Raw genomic sequence first — 24245 nt, forward strand, 5'->3', positions numbered from 1 at the left:
ATGTTTTAACACCAAAATTTAATTTCATTATTTTTGGAATTTATTACAAAAAATTACATTGTACTTAGTTTTTCTCAAATATAATATTTTAATGGAAACGTATTGACGATGATAATATATATTTAAAAATGATTCTTGGCTATTCGTTGTTAAAAAATAGCAATGTTCAGGTCGATGAGTTGGATTTGTGATCATTAAAATATCTTTCATTATAAATTAGAAACTGTTAAGAAATAAATATTAACTAAGGGCATGAAAGAGTTATTACTAACTAGTTATTTCAACTTTTCGTAAAGAGACAGAATGAATAAACCACAACACAATTTACAATCCTCTGCACTATTGGAAATACATTGAAAAGGAATGCGTGCAAAATATTAATAACTTTTTAAACTATTAGAATTATTTTCAAGGACTGTTATATCATCTAAAACCTACAAAAAATACACCAGTATCATATTTGGTGATAATTTGTACTAAAAAAATAATGCATTTTAAAAACCAAACAATATTTTAATAAATTTGTTAAGCATCGCCCGTTGGTATTAATATATAAATTATTTATGATAGTTTTCACTTACAAACAATCTTTAAACGTAATGTTCGAGCGCTTTCGGATTATTAATCCATCCTCAGGAACAATTATGCATTATACATTATAATTATTTACTTCACATATCATTAATCATATTAAATTAAATTTTATAAAAATATAAGTGTAACAATTAAACACTATGAAGATCTCAATGATTATATAATTGTTACATAATAATCGAAACCTTTAAACTGACATGACGGATAAAGTTTACATTATTTTACCTTTTTACGATCAATTTTTGTATTTATATTTTTATGCAATCCAATTTAGTATAATTAATAATATGTGAAATTATAATGTATAACACATCATTGTTCCTGAGGATGGATTAATAATCCGAAAAAGCTTGAATATTACAATTAAAGATTGTTGGTAAGTGGAAACTATTATATATAAATAATTTAAATATTTTAATAAATTAACGATACCGCTGAATTCATTATCATTTATATCAATGCAGTAAGTATACCTAGTTTTGAATTGTAATAATCCGATATTTCAGTCGGAATAACAATCATCGATGTATTTTTTCTTTTATTTCTGCTACTAAAGTTTACGTTATTTTCTAGAGTTTATATAATAAATTATTTATATAAGAAATATATTAAATGGTTAATATATATTTAAATTTTATTATTTTACTTTTTTAAACCAATTTTAATTTCATGCTTGCGGCAAAACAACCATCACTACTTACTGTAAATTAACTAACATGTTTTTTATGCTCAAAAACTTAAATTTCTGTTTAATTAAATTTATCAGCAGAATTACACTCATCTACTGTTTCAAAAATTTATTTGATAACACTAGTCAACATAAAATTTTTATTTAACAGCTAACACAACTTTTCTCACAGTTATTTGCGTACTGATATTAAAATGCTAATAAAAATTGTGTTACCACGTAAATGTTTATGTAAATCGTAAACTTATAAAAAATTATATTTATTTATTTATGTAATAAACTCGATTTGATCAACAACTCGTTATAATTAAGATAGTGAATATATGAATTTTAATTTTTGAACAATATGCATACGCTCTTAATAAAGAAAAAAAATTCGTATACTGTATCATTAGAACATACAGACATACAAACATGTCTGTATGATGACATCATACAGATATCTATTATTGCCTAATACAGAGCTTAAAATCTTATTCAGTCTAGCTTCAGCAATGTTCTTGAAGAATGGCGTCTGTTTACTGACTCTTTTAAAGTTAGCATGAAGGCAGTTTCATTGCACAATGGTAACAAATATACATCCATTCCATTAGCTCATGCAATTGACATGAAAGAAACGTATGAAACTATGGTATTAGATCAGTATTAGAAATAATAAAATACAAAGCGCATGTGTGAGAAGTTTGCAGTGATGTGAAAAATTGTTGCGTTACTTCTTGGTTTACAAGGTGAGTTTACGAAATATTGTTGTTTTCTTTGTCTTTGGGATAGTCGTGGTACAAAATGTCATTACAAAGAAAAGAACTGGGAATTACGGTAGAAGTTTGTGTGTGGTGAAAAAAAAATGTAAAGCATTTATCATTAATTGAGAGTAGTAAAATCATACTGCCGCCGCATCACTAAAATTCGGACTCACGAAAGATTGTGTGAAGGCACTAGAGAAAGATGGTTCAGGATTTGATCACGTAAAAATAAATTTTCCTAAATTGAGTGATAAGTTCAAGGAAGGTATATTTATTGGTCCGAAAATGAAGAAACCGCTTAAGGACTCAACTTTTGACGACAACCTTAGCGAATGTAAACTAGCTGCATGGAAGTCCTTCAAAGATGTTTTTAGTGTTTTTTACGAGCCAACAAATAAAATTAAAACTATGTATTTTTGGATAATAAACTGATAGAAGACTAAAAACGTTTAGGATGTAGGATGTTATTAAAAATTCATCTCCTATATCCCCATCTAGACGTTTTCCCCAAAATTTCGGCTTTGTCAGTCATGAGCAACAAAATCTGACCCTGTAGCATCGGAACCAAGGAAGATGGAATCCTGGAATGATGGTTGAATATTGTTGGGTTTTGTTTAGAGAAACTGATTAAAACATCATACAAGCGAAAAATTTGTTAACATATTTTAAAAATTAAAGATAAGACAATTCCAATGATTTAAACTTTTAAAACTGTATTAATGTATTTCGATTTATTTGTGTTTGAATAAATAAAAATTTAGTTGATTTAACCAGATTTTAAATGAATATACATAAATAAAACCGTTTTTAAATATTGATTTTACAGTGATTAAGCATTTATTGGTTAATAAATCGCATGTATCTAAAAAAAAAAAAAAACGAGATGTAATACATAAATTCTGACAACCGTTTTGAATTCAGCACCCCAAAATTTGTTTAAATCACCTTGTACGATATACGAGAAAAGGTTTTTTGTCTAGCGTCATCAAAGAAATCCTTTTTATGCTAGTGTTTTACATTGCAATAGATGTTGTAATTTATTGAGGAAAAACAATGCATATACTGCATTTTTTATCATTCATTTGTTGTTATACAATATCTGCCCTTGCCTTTCGTATGGGTAAGACAGATTTGAGTATCATCTGTTTCACTAATCTAAATTGCTTTCTTTATGAAAAATAATATTCGCTTATATAGTCAGATTCAATGATGAATATAATTTTTAAAATTGAAGTTCTGCATTTCAATAGACTTGTGGTAGAAATATACGATAATATATCAGGCTGAGCGAAAAAGCAACAAAGAATATTAATTTTATTTAGTGAGACTCCCGTTTTTTAAGCCTAGCAATGAGATTCTTATCTATCTTTAGAATGACTATGCCAGTTTTATATAACATCTAATCTTGTTAGTTAATAGTTCATAACTAATATAAATAAAATATATTTTTTAAAGATTTCTTAGTTCTTATTTAACTTTTCAAGATTTTTGAGTCAAAAATGATTCCAATTATTTTAAAAATTATTTATATTTGATGTAATTTTTTTCTATTAGGATAAATTATAAATAATATTCAGGAAAAAATATATTAGAACTAATATAAATTTTACTTCGGTTTTTGGTTTTCAAGAAATAAATGTACAAAATGTGTCAAAATTAATTAATTTGATTATTTTGCTTTAAGTTTTAATTTTTAATTCGTATCAAGATACGATCCAAGGTAACCAAGTTTGGATGAACCAAATTCGAATAGAATTTACTAGAATTAATAGAAATCTGACTTTCTATTACATTATATACTGGTATTGATCTATTTGTTAATGTCTAATCCATAAAAATTGATTTTTCTAAAAACGGCTTATGCATTTTAAAAAATAAATATATCGTGGTAGATTTATTATTAAAACGCAAAATAGGATGATATTCCGTTTCCTTTTTTAACTTAAACGAATATTCTGTTGAATTTTCAATATGCCAAGCCCACAGATATTTTTACCTGTAATATTGTCATGGAACATGAGTATATTTTTTACTATGTGATGAACGAACAAGTTATAAAATTTAGTAAACGAACTATATTATAATTCGTAGAAATGGTAATGTAAATACAAACAGAAATAAATATGGCAACTATTATAAGTAAATTAAAATAAATTAAAATTTATCACTTAGAATTCTTTACAAATGTCTTAAAAAATTATTAAAAAAATTACATATTAAATAAAATTAAAAATTTCTTTTTAATTTTGTTTTTTGTTTTTAAAAATTTGCTTTTTGTCTGATTTATGTGTTTTAGTTATTTGTTACTTGTCTTTATTTATTCTTTATTGTTCCAGTTTCTCTATCGTTTATTTTTATTATTTATGATCATGTAATGTTACTTTAGTCGCTATGACTGTAATTGTTGATGCGACTGTGATAAAGCACTGAAAAAAAAAGTATATTTACTTCAGAATCTTTTTTGAATTTTCCTTATACAATTATCAAATTATTTTACGACGTAAATTATACCAGATTAACTTACACCAATTTAAAAAATAAATAAAAAAACAAAATCCAAATTAAAAATTAAAACCGTTTTATTTACTACTCGTGAGTTCCTGTAGCTATTTCAGTCTAAAGCTTTTTTTTATCTACTTTTCTGCATAAAAATTAATTTAGGTTTCTCCTCTTTCGTAATAAAAATATTTTTTTTTCAGAAAAATCCTTTCGTTTTTACCTTTTCAGATGAATGTTTTGATAAAATTAAGTAGACTGAAATGTTATGGATGGAAGCCCTATTATTTATTCTTTAATTGTTTAAATTCCAAATGTTTGTAATATTATATAAAAAATCAGTGGAAAAATAATGAGTAAAAATTTTTGAAATAAATATGTTTTATAAAAATTTACTGATGTATGAATTAAACTTTTTACAAGGTTTAATTTAACAATATTTATTATTTTATACATGTGCAATAAAAAATAATTTAACATATTTTATTTTTTTAAATACAAATTTGTATAGACTTAAAATATTTTTTCCCCATAATAAATAAAACCTTTATTGTAATAATAATATCCAACGCTAAAGCAGAACCAAAGATTTGGTAGTTAAATCCATGCACGCACACTTTTACGGCTATTATTGTTTATCCTTTTCTTTAAATATTTACTATTATTCATTTAAAATAATTATCAAAAAAACTGAAATAAAAAAAAAATAAAAATATAAAGATAAAACGATTAAGACTGCTTCATCATACTTTTTTTTGTTATTACGTCAAAGAAAAGTATTAAAAGAGATACGTACGATGAATTGGAATAGAGTTTTATATTATCATGCTTGAAATATAAGTCTGAGCTTATCAAGAAAAAAGATTATTGAAAATAATTATAAAAAAGTCTTTTTAACGATGTTAGCAACTTAAAATATTTTAATCCGTGCCGTTAAGTAGATTTAAGGTATTTTAACAGAAGTTTTATTAAAATTGATTTTAGGTTCTTAAGATTTATTACAATAAAATTTAATAAATTATGTACAATAGTGATCTAACTGGAAAGAATATATCATTTTCTCAAATCTGTATCTAGAACGAGTATGTTGCAGAAACAAATAAATATATTAAAAGGCTAGTTTCGATTCCCAGCTTGTGTTTTTTTACTAATTCTTTTGGTTTTCTTTAATTAAATAAAAATAATATTATCTCGAATATCATTGGCAATAATAATTACTCTCAAAATCTCTTAAATTTTCTGCAGCCTTAAAAATTCGATTCCAATAAATTGTTTAACCCAAAACTGTTATAATCACTAGCCTTCCTTTCTTTTTCCTGTTTAGCCTCCGGTAACTACCGTTTAGATAATTCTTCAGAGGATGAATGAGGATGATATGTGTGAGTGTAAATGAAGTGTAGTCTTGTATATTCTCAGTTCGACCATTCCTGAGATTTGTGGTTAATTGAAACCCAACCACCAAAGAACACCGGTACCCACGATCTAGTATTCAAATCCATGTAAAAATAACTGTCTTTACTAGGAATTGAACGCTGTAACTCTCGACTTCCAAATCAGCTGATTTGGGAAGACGCGTTAACCACTAGACCAACCCGGTGGGTTATAATCACTAGCCTAGGTTTTTAGCGGAATAATATCACGCAGAGGGATAAAATTCGGTTTGGCTATATAATCTGTCAAGGCGAAGGTAACGAGAATACTGTCAGAGATATAGACTCGTAGAAGAAGTAGTGATTCTTATTGTTTAAGAAAGGCAAAAAAGTTGTACTTTCAAACCCGGATAGTTTAATTTTTAACAATTTATAAAAAATGTACCTCAGGATCGATTGGTTCTAGACTGGATTAGGTTTCTATTTATGATTCATCGACAAACACGTTCAACCTGACATGTAAAATCAGGTTAAGCTGGGATCAATTCAACTTACCATGCGAGAATCCGATGGTCCTGGACTAATACGACTAAAATTTTAAGAAACTTTTGGCAAAACCCGGATGGAAACGGGAAGAATTCATCTGTTCCTCGGGCGGTCATGCTGGTTATGTGTGCTGAATTTTGGTTGGTTGATGGGAATAATTGAAGGTAAACAGTAGTAATGTTATTTCGTGACCGATATCGTCATGTGGGTTACTAGAGAATAACTATTGAACTATTAAACTGATAGATGACATTTCATAACGTCAGTTATGGAACGTCAGTTATTGTTAGTATCAATAGGTGGTTAGTGGTGTAAGGGTCTACGGTTCCTCCATCAAATGATATACAACATTATTACACGAACGAATTATGATCTATAATACATAAACTGATAATAATTGTTTTTTATATGTTTTAAGGTAAATATAGAAGCAGATACCGTATATTTGAAATATATTACTCGTCTATGAGCGTGGTTTTGCATTATGTGATGTAATATGTAACTGTTATTAAAAGGTTGTATTGTGTTTGTATATAAATAGACCTAGATATACATAAAAGAGTTCTATACTATATTTTATTCTACTTTTATTAAAACGCAACAAATTACCAGTACAGTTTTTTATTAATGAACGTATCACGCAAGAATATCATAACTCTGTAAGAGCGGATTTTGTTGCCTGCATAATGTTAATATTATTGATTAAAGCCAACATTGTTACGATTCATAGAAATTATAAACGTATTTTTACCCTGACGAAATAATATTTGAATCATTTTAAGGAGGAAATTTAAAAGACTGTGTAATTTCATGATATTAAGCAATTAGTGATGATCAGTAAACTAAATATTGATGCATATTACAAATTATTTTCTTTAGAATAATTAGATTAATAAAACAAGAAGAACAGATTTTCTTTGAAAAAAATTGCAAATAAAATAATAATTAATATTATCTATAACTATCTGTTATTTAAAAAAATATAGTTTAATAATATATATATATATATATATATATATATATTCATTTTTCTCTTTAGCCTCCGGAACCACCGTTAACATATTGCTTCAGAGGATGATATGTGTGAATATAAATGAAGTGTAGTCATGTCCAGTTCTCAGGTCGATCATTCCTGAGATGTGTGGTTAATTGAAACCTAACCTTCAAAAAACACCGGTATCCACGATTTAGTATTCAAATGCATATAAAAGTAACTGCCTTTATTAGGATTTCAATCTTACCACATTTAACTTCGAAATCAGCTGATTTGAGATGACGATTTCAACACTAGGTGAACCCGGTGGGGTTTTTATATTATATGTATACATATATATACATTTTTATTTTTCCTGTTTAGTCTCCGGGAATTATTTCGGGAATTAAGAGGATGAATGACGATGATATGTATGAGTGTAAATGAAGTGCAGTCTTGTACAGTCTCAGTTCGAACATTTCTAAGATGTGTGGTTAATTGAAACCCAACAACTAAAGAACACCGGTATCCACGATCTAGTATTGAAATCCGTATAAAAGTAACTGCCTTTACTAGTAATTGAACGCTGAAACTCTCGGCTTCCAAATCAGCTGATTTGGGAAGACGGGTTCACCATTAGACCAACCTGGTGGCTTTTTATATATATATATATATATATATATATATATATATATATACCAAAGAGCACTTCCTATACAAAATAATTACATTTTTTTATTATTTAAATTACCGTATCGTAAAATGTATTATAATCTTTTTTTTTTCAGTTAAAACTTAAATAGGACTAATACTGATTTTATAAAAATACACCCTGCAAAAATGAATAAAAATAGTCGCATTATACTTGGAAAGTGAAAGGAATGTATCCGAAACACAATTAAAATTTACAAAGTTATACCAAATTATAAAATCACCTTCTGGCGCAGCCATCCGCTCAATGGTTTTGAAATTTGAACAGACTAGATCAATGGGAGATGTCAGAAGGTCAGGAAGACAAAGATCTTCCAGAAATAACGAAAATTTTGAGTCTGTAAGGAACAGTGTATCAGAGGATGCCATAATGTATACACGAAAACGTTCCGTTCAGTTGGGCATTAATTGAATATCACTGTGCAGAATACTGCACCAGGATTTAAAGACGTTTTCTTGTAAAAATCCAATTAGCCAATAAAATGGGTTCGAACGATTACGCATTACGCCTGGAATATTGGCGGAAATTTATTAACATGATTCCTTTTTGACTAATTTTTGGATGAGTGACGAACCCTATTTCCATCTTAGTGGCTACATCAACAAACAAAATGGTCATTTTTTTAGGGCTGTCAATCCACAAGTTACAAATGAACATCCTTTACAGACACAAAAATTAAGTGTGGTGTGGTCTTTCTCAAAAAAGAATTATCGGGCCGTATTTTTTTTTTAAGTAAATGGTGTTTGGGTGACAACGAATAGAAGTAGATATCGGCAAACGGTTGAGGAATCTTTCATTCTGGATTTTGGAGATGATGTCGAAGAGGCCTTAGATAATCGAAGAACTTAGATTTGTGAACGCAGAGGTCAGCATTTAACTGATATTATTTTCAAAACCCCATTGAATAAATCATGTGTTAAGTTAATTTTGTTTTACTACAAAAATTGAAAAGAAGCCCATTCTATATATTTATATTAAAAATTTCTTGTAAATAATTTAAAAAGATTTTTTCTTTTTCATTTTTTTTTTATTATTCTCTTTTTTACTTTATTATTTATTCTTATTATTATTACTATTATTATTACTTTTTTGTTATGAAAGAGCGAGCACCAACAGCTACATTAAAGACAGTTATTTTATTCGTATTATTATAGATTCTTTCAGAATATTATTTTCCCAGTAATACAGCTATACTAAACGGGAAAGTACGGTGATCATTCAAAAATGGAGTGCCAAGATTTTTGTAAGTATTTACGTTTTAGGTCAAACTAGTAAATCAAGAATAAAAAAATTAAAAAAAACTTATGTATGAATGTACGAGTATTTGCGTACGGTATGTATCGCACTGTTTTTTGGCTTATGTCACAGGATTGACGCAACTAATTTTCTTCATATTTGGCTCAAATATTTCTAAATATGAGTCATTTATCATATTGATTTTTTTCAAAATTCGCTGGATATCGCGAAAACAAAAACAATTTAAATTTTCTTCGGTGGCATTTTAGATAAAAATCTATTAAAGCATATTTGTTTCGTACCAGGCACATATGAATATAAAAATAATTTTTTTTTAAAATCAACTCTATCTGTTAAAATTGAAATATATTTTTTGTGTTTTGTTCTATTTTCATTCGGTTTAAATATTTTCAAAGGATTTTTTATATTTTTTACTTCATATATAAAGCTGTAAAGAAATTTGTACATTTTTTAAAATTATAGACCTCGAAACTAAACGGCAGAAAGATTTTTTGGAAATATTATTTTTCTTTACTTTTATTCAGGAGTATTAAATTTTATTTTCCTTTTCTTTTATTCAAGGAGATTTAGCTCTAGAGAAATCTCTATTTTAAAAAAAAAAATCTTAAGCATAAACTATACATGAATATTATAAGAAAAAGTTTCTTAAAATTTCTCACTTTAAAATATATTTTATTTTCAGGCAGATTTTATAAGAAAGCTACCTATTGTAATGAGTAGCATGATTCGATTTCCAAAACATTTCAACATATCTTCGCGTTCACATCTCCCAGATTCCAAAACTACCGTCAGCTCAAACGTTTATATATATATATATATTTCACTTTATTGTGGACAGTATAACTGCCGTAATTTTGCGCCAGTTACTTTCAAATTGTTCCGTAAAAATAACTCGACTCAAAATCTCAATCGAGTTCGTTAAAATAAGCCGTGCGGGTGGAAATGAGGTGCTGTTTCGAAAGTAAAATATCGAATACGTTTAAAGTTCCTACTATTTTTTGGATAAAGGACTAAAACGTATCTAAGTAAAGTTTTTTGATATTACCAACCACTGGCCCAGGGAGTGGTAATATGAGGGTTTGTAATAATGAGGTTTCAAAGACAAAACCCCTTAATATGAACAGTATCGAATTGGTTTAAAGTGTTCGTTAGTCTTCTAAGCATAACCAAAAACGTTTTTCCGAAACAAATTTTGATATGACCAACCCTTACGTCAAGGATGACCAAAATATTGCTGGAATGGTAAGATGGCGCTTACCGTTTGATAAACATGTGAAATTTTTTTTCACATGCAACAATTGTCGTTTTGAGTAAATTTGAAGTTTTTCCTAACTTTAAGGTGGAAATTTCTTTTAGTCCCTACTTAGCACCGGTGAAATATAACTCCGCCTTCCGGCGTGTCGTGCCGAAAGGGATTTCTTTCTTTTTTTTTAACTCAATTTAAATTTAATTTAATAAATTGTCGGAAAAGTCATTGAGTAATTTTCCAGCTTATATATATATATATTATGATAGAAACATTTAAATTTTATATTATTATAAATAAAATATGTTAAATTATTTTATTTTTTTAACAAAAGTTTCGTATACATTGGTACTCAGTCCATTGGGATAGATTTATGTTTGATTTATTTTAGTATTTATAATAATATTAAACCAAAAACTAATTTCTTTTATTTTCTTGAATCAGTTTTCATTTTTATTAAATAAAAATTTGTTATTCAGTTTTAGAAATAATATTGAATACATTTTTAAAAACACCAGTGACAATTTATTTTAAAATTATTTTTTACATAACGTTATCTTAAATTATTTTTTGCTAAACTATTCTAGGCCAGCATTGTAGTTCTTTTTACGTAAAATAAATCAATATTTGAGTTTTGAAAAATATTATGTTTAAGCCGGAAATTAAACCCAGACTTCTGATATATGAATCGGCTTCCTTACTGGGGTTACTAATCATTATATGTACTAACAACCTAATCTTTTGGTTTTTCATTTTATGAACATTGTTTACGGTTTATAAGAATAATTTGAGAAGATATTTTAACAGACTGTAATAGTTTATTTTTATGTGAAATTTTTCAAACGATCCACAAAAATAACTGCTATAATGTTTCCAAAGTGCAAAATCATCTATGTTTATCAAAGATAGGTCAGATCTCTTGCACGACATCCAGTCTCTTTCCACATTATCCTACATTCTTAGCTAAACTGCTGAATTTCTGAGAGTTTCCATTACTCTTGGATCATCTATAAGGGTTTTTAACCATACCTTTTTTTTTGCACCTTGTAGCAATGTTTTAATCAAACCTTCCTATAATACGTTTCCAGTGTAATTTAACATTTTTACTTCGATTAGTTCTGATTAAACCCCTATTTTCGTTCAGTCTCCTCATTAATTCTTCATTTTTGATTTGTCAGTCCAATTTTCACCAACCCCATATTTTAATTGCCTCAATCTTCTTTCTTTTTTTCGTAGAGTTCGCAATTCATATCTTTTTTTCCTCTCCCCCTGAGCCGGATCCACAGCTACGTATAACTCCAACGGCCCTTCTCTCTCACCAGCTGTACGTCCGACAAGGCAGGTCGGCCCACCGGTTGGATCTTTTTTATTGTGTAAGCCTCTAACCCTCAGCGAGGAGATTCCTGATTCGGCTATGCTGGAACCTTTATCCTCACGATCTCGGTCTTGTATGTGCCTTTTGCCTCAAGTGAGGGGAACCCAAGAGGATTCCACACCGGGACTCTGGTCTTAACTTCCCCTATTGAATGACGGATTCTGAAGATCTTCATCACAACTGGGAACTGTCATAGCGGTACACGTCATGTACGGAGCCCCCAACTGATCATCGGAGCTGGTACACCAAGGCGTATCAATCCTCATAGCTGAGGCTGTCTAACGCTCCCCGCTAGAAGCCCCTATTCCGCTCCTCATCATCCTTAGCTCAAAGAATCATCTGGGAAAAGAGGCTGACGCCTCTTCAGGTCTTCACTTGATTTGTAAGAATTTATTCAAGGTGATAACCTCATTATATGTATCTGAATTACAAGATTTCAAGTATTTTTAAATACATAATACTGTTATAAATTTTTGTTACAGTTAATCTTTAATAAAAAAATTTCGAATGCGACATTCTGATGTCAGTGAAAATATTAATCAAGTTTTATTTCTGAAAGAAAAAAAATTAATGTCTGAGTATAAATGAATAGATGATAAAATTCGGTATAATTCTTTTTCAAGAAGTATTTTTATAAAATTTCATCGCTTTCTTATACAGCTTTTTTTTTTAAACAAAATTATGTTTTTGATAAATTTCCAAGAAACCTTATAAAAATTAAATTTATGTTTAACTTTTACTAGAATGACATATGGGCAATTATGTATTCTATAAAATAATTAATTTTTAAACAAATTGTAAGGTAAGATAGCAAGTTACCTAATAACTCAATAAAAAAGCAAGTTAGCTAATTGGGCAAAACAGGCTAGATTCTCTGTAAACCTGCAAAACATTTTTATTTAAACAAAAAGGCCTATTTTTTTATTTACTTCAATTAAGCAGTGACTTGAATTTAAGTTTATTTTATTTCTTATTCTTACTTGTAATACGAAAGGAATATAAAAAGTAATTTATTACCTTAAACAGTATTTTAAATCACAAATAAAGGTAAATTATTATAAATAAAGAGTTAAAATAGGTACTTGTGAAATTTAATGGAAAAGTTGACATGCGAAATATTATTAAATACAACTACTTATTGTTTAATACTTGTATAATTTCTAACTAAAACTAAATGTAACTGTGCTATCATAAGCATTGCAACGTTAAAGTTAGCAACCTTGTGCTAATTTTATTAATCTACATTTAAAACTAATCTGAGCAGATTGGATATTAAAATGATTATAATTATGTAATGGGCTTGTACAATCGTATAGCCTACAGGATATGAAATACGAAATATCATGCGGTAATAAATTAAATTAATACCGATTAAATTAATTCCAAATATACTTCAAAGTATGAATATATTGTTTCGATTTAAAATAAAAATAATAATAATAATAACAATAATATTAATATGACCTTTTAATTTTAAAAATATGTTGTAATTGTGAAAAAATCTGGTTTTCTACTTTCAACAGAAATATCCATTTTGACTAGTTCGGCGTGACAGAGGTCACGCCGAACTAGTCAAAATGACTTGACCAGAAATATCCGAAAAAGCCCAAAATTTAAAAAAATGTAAATTTTGTACTTTTTCTTAACTGTAATAATAAGCCCTCATTGACAGATTTTCAACGATATATCATAAATAGTATTTATTTTCATTGGTTCCAGAGTTATAGCCAAATAACAGTTTAATTAATGAAATAGTTGGATCTTAGGGGAAAAAGCACGTCAGTTCGAATCCGACTTGAATTCCTTTTTTTTAACCTTTTTTTTAAATTTATATGTATTGATTTATTAATAATTATTAACCACTGACTGTAAAAAAAATTACAATTAATAATAATTTAACAATAACATAACAAAACAAACCGAAAAACGAAAAAATCTGAATTTATTAGTGAAATAAAATTTTATGTACTTTTAATTTAAAAAAATTGTGTATATTTAATTTAATAGGCGTACAAGTAAGTCATGTGGTGCCCACGTTAAATATTTTTAATCTAGTTATATAACGTAGTATCACCTTTTTTAAATTACGAAAAATAAAAATTTAAATAATTATACTCTTGCTTTATAATAATGGCTTCTAAAATGCTAATTTTTACATTTTTTAGCCACTGTTACTCTTTCGTTAATATTACGTATTATTAAACTACTAAAATTAACAAAGTATATAACGAAACCTGTAAAATTTTTTTTTGCATCTGAAATTGTTTATTTACAATCTGTTCCGAGTAAGGAACCACAAGTAAATTGTATTACAAAAAACACGTGATGGGCGGTTTCAACTAATACCCCACAATAAAACATGTATACTCATAAAGATATATATATATATAATACAAAAATACATATATAAAGTTAATATATATAATCACACTCGCACTGAATAAGACCAAACAGGTACAAAAGTTCACAATAGTCTAATGGAAAAGAAATAAAAACAGATTATAACGTCATTAAACCACAGACAAAGACAAGCAAATAGTAGCATAATGAGTTACTGGAGACAAATGAAAAGAGAGTAGGCTCCTTATCAAGGCATAGAAAGATGTTCATCATCTAATTAATAGAGAACATCTTACAAATCACTAAGATTCCCCCAAGTCCAGCACATGTAGGCGTTTCAGTTGTCGGACATCCTCGCTGTTGCCTAGAAAATTAATTCCTAGAAAGTTCATATTATTATCTAGCCACTGTCTATAATTTGAACCGAACCGTTTGACTTCTTCGCGAACATAATGTCATTCTAAGTTAGTACAAAATTGAAAAAAAAATAATAATAATACGGGCTTTAAAAAGTCAAAATCTTAAAAAGAGTTGAGTGAAGTTTTGTTTGGAAGTATTATCTTCTTTTATTTACAATTAAAAAAAAATTTTTTTTTGTTATGAAAGAGTTATAAGCTCTATTTTTTTTTTAAAGTTTGGTCTTTTTTATATCAACTGATCATTAGTTCGATGAAAGTTGATAGGGTATGAAAAGAAGCTATGCCTAACCGGAATTTTATCCCCGGGATCTCCACACGAAATGTCGAGATTCTACCTACTCAGCCACGGAGGTCGGCAATGATTTTTTAATTTGATTTTTTTTTTTAGTATTTTAAAATTAATTCTACTTTACGTCTTTTTAAATTTTATATTTATTTAAAAAGTCGGTAAATATAAACCCACTACTATTCGAAAAAAATACAAATGCCATAAACCAGTACGTTGATAAAAATAAGGAAAGGAATGCAGAGAAATGATGTAAATTGACTTCTAGCTACCACGAGTGTTCTTTCTTTGTAAAGAAAGAACATATTTTTTATTTATTTAATGATTAACTTAAATTTTTCTAATAATTTCCTTAAATCGTCATATTAAAATACTTTGAATATTAAAAATAATAAGCGGTATAATACATTACACTGACATCTCAATCAGCAATGTTGAAGATGACAAAAAAAAGAAAAATAACTTGAAATCATCTAAGTAAAAAATTAAATTTTTTACTAAAAACGTTATTACATGAATATTATTGAAGCTTCTCAGATATTACCTGAGAATAACCTCTTGTTTGATACTTCAAGATTAAAAAAAAAAAGAATGATTGAAATCGATTTTTGAAAAGTGAGGATTTTATGTAACAAACAAAACAAAATTGTAGTCTCGAATTAAGAATCTTCTATTTTAATGATGTAGGTTGATTAAAATCCCGGTTCAAAGATTATTTAAAATGTTGAATTTATATATACGTATATCATCCCCGTCGCGGCTTCACGCATTCTATATGGATACTTGCATTTCCCGTCGCGGTCATTTTTTTCTTTCTTATGTTTTTTAGTCAAGTTAAGTCAATCACGTCGCACATACAGTAACAGAAGCAGTGGCTGTTGGTTGAGAAGCTGCGCTGTACACCATAATACCCCTTAAAAATCGAAATTAAAAAAAAACCGAAAATTTCGTTTAGTATAGTTGTAAATAGGGAAAATTTGCAATCATTATTCAAAATGTTTTTTACCTTTCTTCACCCCTTTCAAGGTCAAATTTCAAAAAATCTAGAAACTGGTTATTAGATATTCTCATGAAGCTAACACACACCAACAATCAAGTTGATATCATATTGACTGCTGAGAAATTCAAAAAGTAGTAAATCTCACTGTTACTTCATTTTAAAGTTTAATTTTGAAATTTCAAAAAGATTTTCACTTGCACCATAAGAATTTGTATAAATATTTTAATCAATTTATCTTCAGTAGCCTTTTCTGGTCGTTGATTATGAATGACTCATACATACAGTACATGATATTTTAAAAATATGGATTTGCTGTCTTATTATTTTTTTTATAACACTGGAACAATAATATTTGACGTGATATTTTATCTAATTTTATTAAAAATTACATTTGGACATCAATTTATTTCAGCAATTTATCAGAAATTATCTACAACGTTGTGGTGGTTGGCTATAAACTGTTTCTTAAAATACAGTTTCGCATAGATCATGGGAAAATAAATTGTTGAATAGAAAAAATGAATATTATTTATGATACTTATGAAGGTAACGTGGAGATGGTTAATCGTCCCACAGAGGATTTGTAGTGAAGACGTAGTTAGAATATTCCAGAGATAAAATGTACGCTGTTAAGTATAGTCTTGCAAAGCAAGAAAATATTGCAATTAATTGTGATCTGATAAATCAATATTACTTCAGCAGTAAGTATGCGAGTGCGTACTAGAAACAGATGTTCGTAATGAAATTCTTCCAGCTTTCGGATAAGAGAAATACATAGTTAGAAAGGGGCGCTAGATGTAATTAATGGATTTGTTGCCTTAAAATCGATTGTTGCAGGTACTAATTCTGGGAATCGTGTTAACACCTGTATTGTATTCAATCCTACTCTATCTACTTAACGGCAATGAATTTTGTATGTGTGTGGTTGCTGAGGAGGGGTTGTAATTAGCCTACATGAATTGAAGAAAACGGATATATATATAGTTAGAAAAGGATTATCGTAATGACCAGTGGACAATAATGTTTAAAAATCACTAAATTCGTCTGAATTACAATTGAAAACAAAACCACTGAGAAATGTTGGCCCGTACCATCTCACCTGATAAGCTTTTAAAATTTTAATAGTTTTCTCTTTATTAACTTTTTCCGTATAAAAAGAAGTTTTGAGATTTCGTTGTTTATCTTTAGTCAACATTACAAGTACAAAGATAAATAATTTTTAAAAAGTAATATTTTTTATTAAAATGGTTAATTTGCTGATCACTGTGGCCAAGTGGTAGCATCTGGGCGTTTCATTCAGAGGTATCTGATTGAATCCCACTCAGGCATGACATTTTTCATACGCTACAAATTTCAATTTTTACATTACCACATACTTGTTAAGTTGTTTTATTTAAAAAAAAAAAAACTTAAATTATATATATATATATATTTATATGCACCTTATATTTTCATATAAGGTGCATAAAATTTTGCTATATGATACCTAAAATTAGAATCCAATTTATAGAAATTTTTTTGATAGTTTTATTTGTTCTATCAGATTAATCTAAAGGATTTATTTAATTAAAATTATTTATTTTTTTTATAAATAATAAAGTAAAGAAATTTGTTCCTGCAGATAAAATTATTTTTTAACTTTACTATCGGGGATGGGGTTAAATTATATAAATCTACGCAAATTTTAAAAACGTTCAGCAACATAGTTACTGAATTTTTTTACTATTTTAAAATTCTAATTTTATAATGATAAGTTTTTAATACTTAAATTAGTACTAAGTATTTAATAACATTTTTGTTGGTAAACCAAATAAGTTTTTTACTTAATCAGCTTGATTTGATTACATAAGGTAGTTAAAAATAACCATACTTTTTATAAAAAAAAAAAATTACGGTAGATTAACCAAAAAAATGATGTTAAATTTAAAATATAGAGTGTTATAAACAGTTATAAATTTTATTAATCTGTTAATTTTTCTTTATGTTTCTTTTTGATTTATTAATATTCTATTTAATTTACTACTACAAAAAACTATTGACATAAATTATTTAGTTATGTAAATTTCTTTCTAATTTAACACTAGACTTCTTGACTAGTATATATATTTATATATATATATATTTTTTTTCTAAAATCAAATTGAGTTTAAAAAGATATTTTACGAGTTGTATTATAAAGGCGACTATACAAAGTCAGCGCAATAATTTTAGCATATTTTATAATTTTATTAAAAATATCAATATATTTAGTTTTTAATAATTAGTATCAATGATGCTGCACTGTCTATAAAACATTGTAAAACGTTATGTAATTTTTTTTATTTATTTTATTTATTATAGTTTTTTAAATTATTTATTACTAGAGGAGGAGACTGCTACTCCACTTGGAGGAAGTTGGAAAACGTCTATTTGGAAGACATTAAAATCCCTCATACAACTAGCAGTATGAGATATATTGGTTTACACCTAGATCGACGTATGAGTTGGAGAGATTATGTACTGGAGAAAAAGATACAGATTGACCGGAAATTCAAGCATAAATATTGGCTAATGGGTACGGGTTCGTTGTTTCTCTCTCTAACAAGGTCCTTCTATATAAGACCTTCTTGAAACCTATATAGAAATATGGGATTCAGCTCTGGGAGGCGACTAGTGACAGAAATATTAAAGTGATCCAAAGGTCACAGAACAAGATATTGAGGAAAGTGTCCCGACCGCTTTAGTTTTTTAGTAATTCCAATATACATGAATGCCTGGGGATTCTGTATGTTCGGAATGAGATTAACTGTATCAGTTCTAAATACATGGTTAGCCTAAACAGACACGTTAATACCCTTGCTTTGAACCTGTTAGACAACGGTGATGATATTAGACGATTGAAAATCATCATGTGCTGGACCTTAGTGATGGCCGTTGAAGATACTCTATTTTCATGTTTTTTTCGGTACTTTTTGTATCTTGTGCATATACCTGTTTTTATTATTGTTTTTTGTTTTCATTGTTACTACGTATAACTTTTGTTGGTTTGATGCTATTACCTTTGTTGTATTCTTGCTTTGTATTTACCTACATTCGCTTATTTAGTTAACTTTTTATTTATGTTTGTTTTAATTTTTCATTTATTCGTTTATCTACCTGTATTCATATGAGCATGTGGATATTCTATTTCATAAAAATCATCGCGTGCGAACTGAATGTGTTAGAACACCAAGTGTTCTATAGACTGGACAAGTTCTAGAACCCTGTGATGAAAGTGCTAATGAAATAATGAGTGTTCATTGGATCTTCATTTTTACTTTAAGAATGTTTATTGTTTTACTGTTATGTTATGTTAACATAACAAATGTGTTATGGACGTCTACTGTTATTGTAATTTACTGTTTTTTTTTGTGGGGGAGGGTCATTATTGGATGCCCCTCTCTGATGTAATATTTCAACACATTATTTACTTATGGTTTCGTCAGGAGAAGAAAGCTACTGTTAATTTTTGTTCTACAGCAAAAAAAAAAAAAAAATACACACATATATATATATATATATATATATATATATATATTTAAATAAAATATTATTAATATTTAAATAAATAAAATATATATTTATTTATTTAAATAAGGCTAATTCTTTAATTTTCTAGTAAGCATTATTTATATACATAATTAAAAGAAAATTTACTACATTTTATTCTTAAATGATTACTTTCTTAACTAACTCTTGGTAAATTATCATCAGTAGGTTAAAAAAAAAAAAAAACAATCCCTATACTATTCCTAATAATCTTTTTTTTTTTTTTTTGTATTTATTGTTAATAGTTTTTTGGCTTCGAATAAAAAATACTCGAAATATATTTATTTCGACACATATATAAAATGTTATACTTTGTGTAAATTACACAAGTTACCTTGGTGATGAAAGTATATTTTCAATTAATTTTAGAATGAATAATTCATGAATTTTTATTGCCAATAACTCAATTAAGTGGTGAAATAATTAAATTTAGAAAAGTAATTTCATGATTCTATAAATGTAAAACAATTTGTCTAGTTGTTATAGTAACTTTCAATAAATAAACAACAAAAATATTAACGTCATACTTCAAAAATAAAATAATATCTACACCAAAAAAAAAAAAAATAAAATAAAATAAATTACTAAATTTTCTTTTTTTATTATTATTTTATCTTTTATTAATACACAATAATATTAAATTATATATTATTTATTTCATATGTGTAAGGATGAGGTTACGTACAAAAAGTTTCTACTAGTTGTGACCTTCAGCATTCATAGGTAAAATCGATATACTGTACTGGGCTAGTCGATCGCATTACAATGTCCACGTCACCCCTTACCTGTTTGATACTGTACTTATACAATAAATCATTTACAGAGATTTAAAAATTTTATTTTATTTATTTATTTTAAGAGTATGTCAACTTCTGTTGAAAAAGAAGGAAAAGAATAATATTACTAGTATTTAGACAACTAGTATGCATTATTCATTTTAATATAAAATATGATAAAACAGAGTTAACGAATAAAATCCTCATTTAAGTTTTTGCTTAATTTTTTATTTTTTGTAAATGTATAATTCTTACGAAAAATTTCGTTTGAAGAATTTACTTTTAAGATATAATTTTACTTTTAATAACAGAAGTCCTTATAAATTTTAATATTATTTGTTTCTAAAAAAAGTCTTATTGAAGACTTATATAGAAAGAAATAAACTAAAAATATTTACTTACGTAAATATAAGAACCATCAAGACCTACTAAGATCAACGACTTAATAAAGATTTTTTGTTTATTAAATGTTAAAAGGCAAATAAATTAATTCTCTACTAAATTATATAGGCAGAAATTTCTTAGTGTACGCATAATCATACCTACAGATGTTACTGTAAGTAAAAATAAATAAGATATTTGTTAAAAAATAAATAAATAAAAATACATTTTTATAATTACCTACCTTTTTACTTAATTGCAATAATCTTACAAAAAAAAATTAATAAATTTAAAAAAAATTACTAAAAATTGAAATAAAGATACTACTCGCACTAAATTGTTTTAGATTTCTACTTTCTGAAATCGAAGCAAAATTAAAAATAAACAACTACCAAAAAACTTAAAAGCCTTTATTTATTCGCAAACTTCAAAAAGTTGTTATATAAAAAAGAATGAAATATAATAGGTTTTGTTAATTTTTTGAAACTTAATTTTAATTTAATTTTAAATATCCGTGAGCCTACAAATAAAAATATAACATAAATATATTTTTCCAAAAAATAAATATAAATACTGAGAAATTAGCATCTTGATAAAAATAAGAAAAACAAAATAGAAGTAAGTAACTACCACTGAGCGTGAGCAAAGATTGTTTGGAATACGGGAACTGTATTTATTTTTATCCTAATTTTTCTCAAATAATTTTATTGAAGTTTCGATTGTCAATATTTTAAAATCAGAATAACTTTACGCAATATTATTTTTAACATAAAAGTCTTGATTAAGTATAACGAAAACTAAAAAAAAATCTTCAAATTGTTTAAATGACCATGCTTTTTTCGTTTTAAAAATTACCTACTAAGATAACAAGGCATTTGTTCTAATTATCGTAAGAGGTGACTGATGGGCGAGTGGCAGACAACTGAAGATGGTTAATTTTTATTATATTTTTCTGTCCAGAAGTGTAATGATTACTTTGATGGTTAATTTTTGTCTATGGCTACGTCCGTGAACTTCAAGTCTTGAATTGTATTAGATATATGAGATTATAAGGCAAATGGCATAAGCAGCCAATGTCATAAAATCAAAAAAAACGTAATAAATCCGTGAAAATATAATTCATAATAATATTTAAAAAAAAAATAAATCCGACTAACGTTGCCGAGCCTTTTTTTCCGGATATTTCTGAGTTCTAATCTAGATTAGGTTTGGCGATTTTCATATACAGTAAAAAATTTCTGTACATATTCCCACCCATTAATTACCAACACATATGGAAAAATGTACATTGTTTATATTTAAAGATTCTTGTTAAAAAAAATTCCTATGGTGGAAGATATCTTGTTTATTTAGTGATGATTAATAAAAAAATAAAACAAGAATTTTAAATTGTCACGAAAAACAGATTGTACATTTCTGGAAAAAATAGAATATTTTTCAGTTAATTTTGTTATTTCTTTATTATTATTTTTATCATTTCCCTCACGGTTATTACGGTCTTAATCTGCACTGACTGTCTATGCCAAGGCAATACAAATATTATTGGCACTGACTGGCTATTTGGAAGTATAAATATTATTATGAGTCTGTATTAAAGAAAGATCTCACAATTTTCCAAGTCTTGGAGTACGATTGATTTCTTGAAGTCTCTGTTGCCATGTGTCCTAACTGTATTTCATGGGGTATGAATGTGTGAGGCTCATGACTGAAATAATGAGGGTCATGAAGAACACCTTTTCTTTTTTCCAGACCATTTCCAAAAAAAAAAGAAGAAAAAAACAGAAAATCCTTTTTATTTCTATCGCTAGATCGCTGTATTTGGATATCTTTTTGGTGTATGTAGTTTGGATTTTTGAGTCGTTGGGGATGGCAATGTCGATTCTGGTAGGTGATATTACTTTTTTGACTGGAAGATGATTGGTTTATTGGCGGAGATTGTTTTATTCGTATGAATGTAGACATCGCAATACAGTTTGTATTTAGTATTTTCAAGTATGGATATTGTGCGTATTTTTAGCACGGATCTGCGTTTTCGATGAGTTTTTATGTTGTGGCTAGTGATTGGTGTACTACTTTAGCTGCTCCGTTATGTCTGACTGTGTATTCGATTTCGGCTAGTTCTGCATTCACCCGTGATGTGTTCCACCGTTTCCTTCTGTTGATGGCATCTCCTGCAAGTGCCATTTGTTGCGGATGGGTCCCAGTTACATACTTTTCGTAATTTCGGGTTGCTACGACTTGGTATTGGACGGTAAATAGAAAATTTCCCGTTTCGGGGAAGAAGTGAACGTTTTGTAACCAGATGTATGATTGTATTTTGTTGATATGGTATCTGTTTTTCACGGAGTGTTTTTTGTGATTAGGTGTTCATATTTTCTTGTTGTGATTGTGTTGTGCATGTCTGCTATGTGGCTTGCGTGCTGTAAAGCAAGAGCTGCGTAGTTTTTGCTTGTATTTGTTTAGTGTTAAGATTTTTTTCTGTCTATGGTATGAGTGTTTTCTATATACACTTGATTATGTCAGAGGAGTATGTGAAGACAGGTATGACAAATGTGTTGATGGCTTTGGTAAGATTCTTAGAATTTAGTTTTGATGTTAGAAGCTCAATAAGCCAGTTTTGGAATTCGTTTTTGAGTTGCATTTTTATTTGTGTGTAATAGATTTTGATATTATCATGGAAGCCTACGTATTTTTATCTTTCGCTTTTGAAAAGTTATCAAGTGTTTCACTGTTTACGGTTTTCGTTTTGAGGTGATTTTCCCATTTGTCTCTATTAATGTGAAATACCTTGCGTTTACTTATTCAGAACTCCATATTAATGTCCGAGGTGAAGGTTTCATTGATTTTTAGGAGTAATTTTAGTTATATCTAATTTCAATTATTAATGATTATTTATAAATTAGTTACGTTTTGTTGTTATTATTATTATTAGTTGTATTATTATTATTATTATTACTATAATCATCATAGTAATATAATAAATAAACAGCCATACATTCCTCATGAAATAGAAATCAATATAGTTCATAGAAATCATTTAAAATAGTTCTATTAAAGGAGTTCTTGACATATCAACATGTTTGATTCTTGAAAGAGTCATTATCCATCCTTTGTGAATCATGTAATGTAAAAATAACATTTTCACATCAAGAATATTTAGGGATTCTTGCTGATTAACGTCTAGATTGGTCGAAATATTTAAATTATCTCCTAAAATAAACTGAGACTAGTTTTATAAATATACATATGTTAAAGGATATTTTAAATATTGATTTGTTTAAAACAATTTATTATGCTTTGTTCCAGTCTACTATTTTCAATGTGGATGAAATGTTTGAGGGAGAAACATTTGGAAGTATTTTTTTTGTCACTGAAATCCATAATTTCAAATTTTATGCAAATTTCTGAGATATTATTTTAGTAGAAGCTATTTTTTAAATGTAAATCTGCTAACAAAAAGATAATTATATATAGTA

The sequence above is a fragment of the Lycorma delicatula genome, chromosome 8, assembly GCF_047948215.1.
Source record: "Lycorma delicatula isolate Av1 chromosome 8, ASM4794821v1, whole genome shotgun sequence".
NCBI classification, from domain to species: Eukaryota; Metazoa; Arthropoda; class Insecta; order Hemiptera; family Fulgoridae; genus Lycorma; species Lycorma delicatula.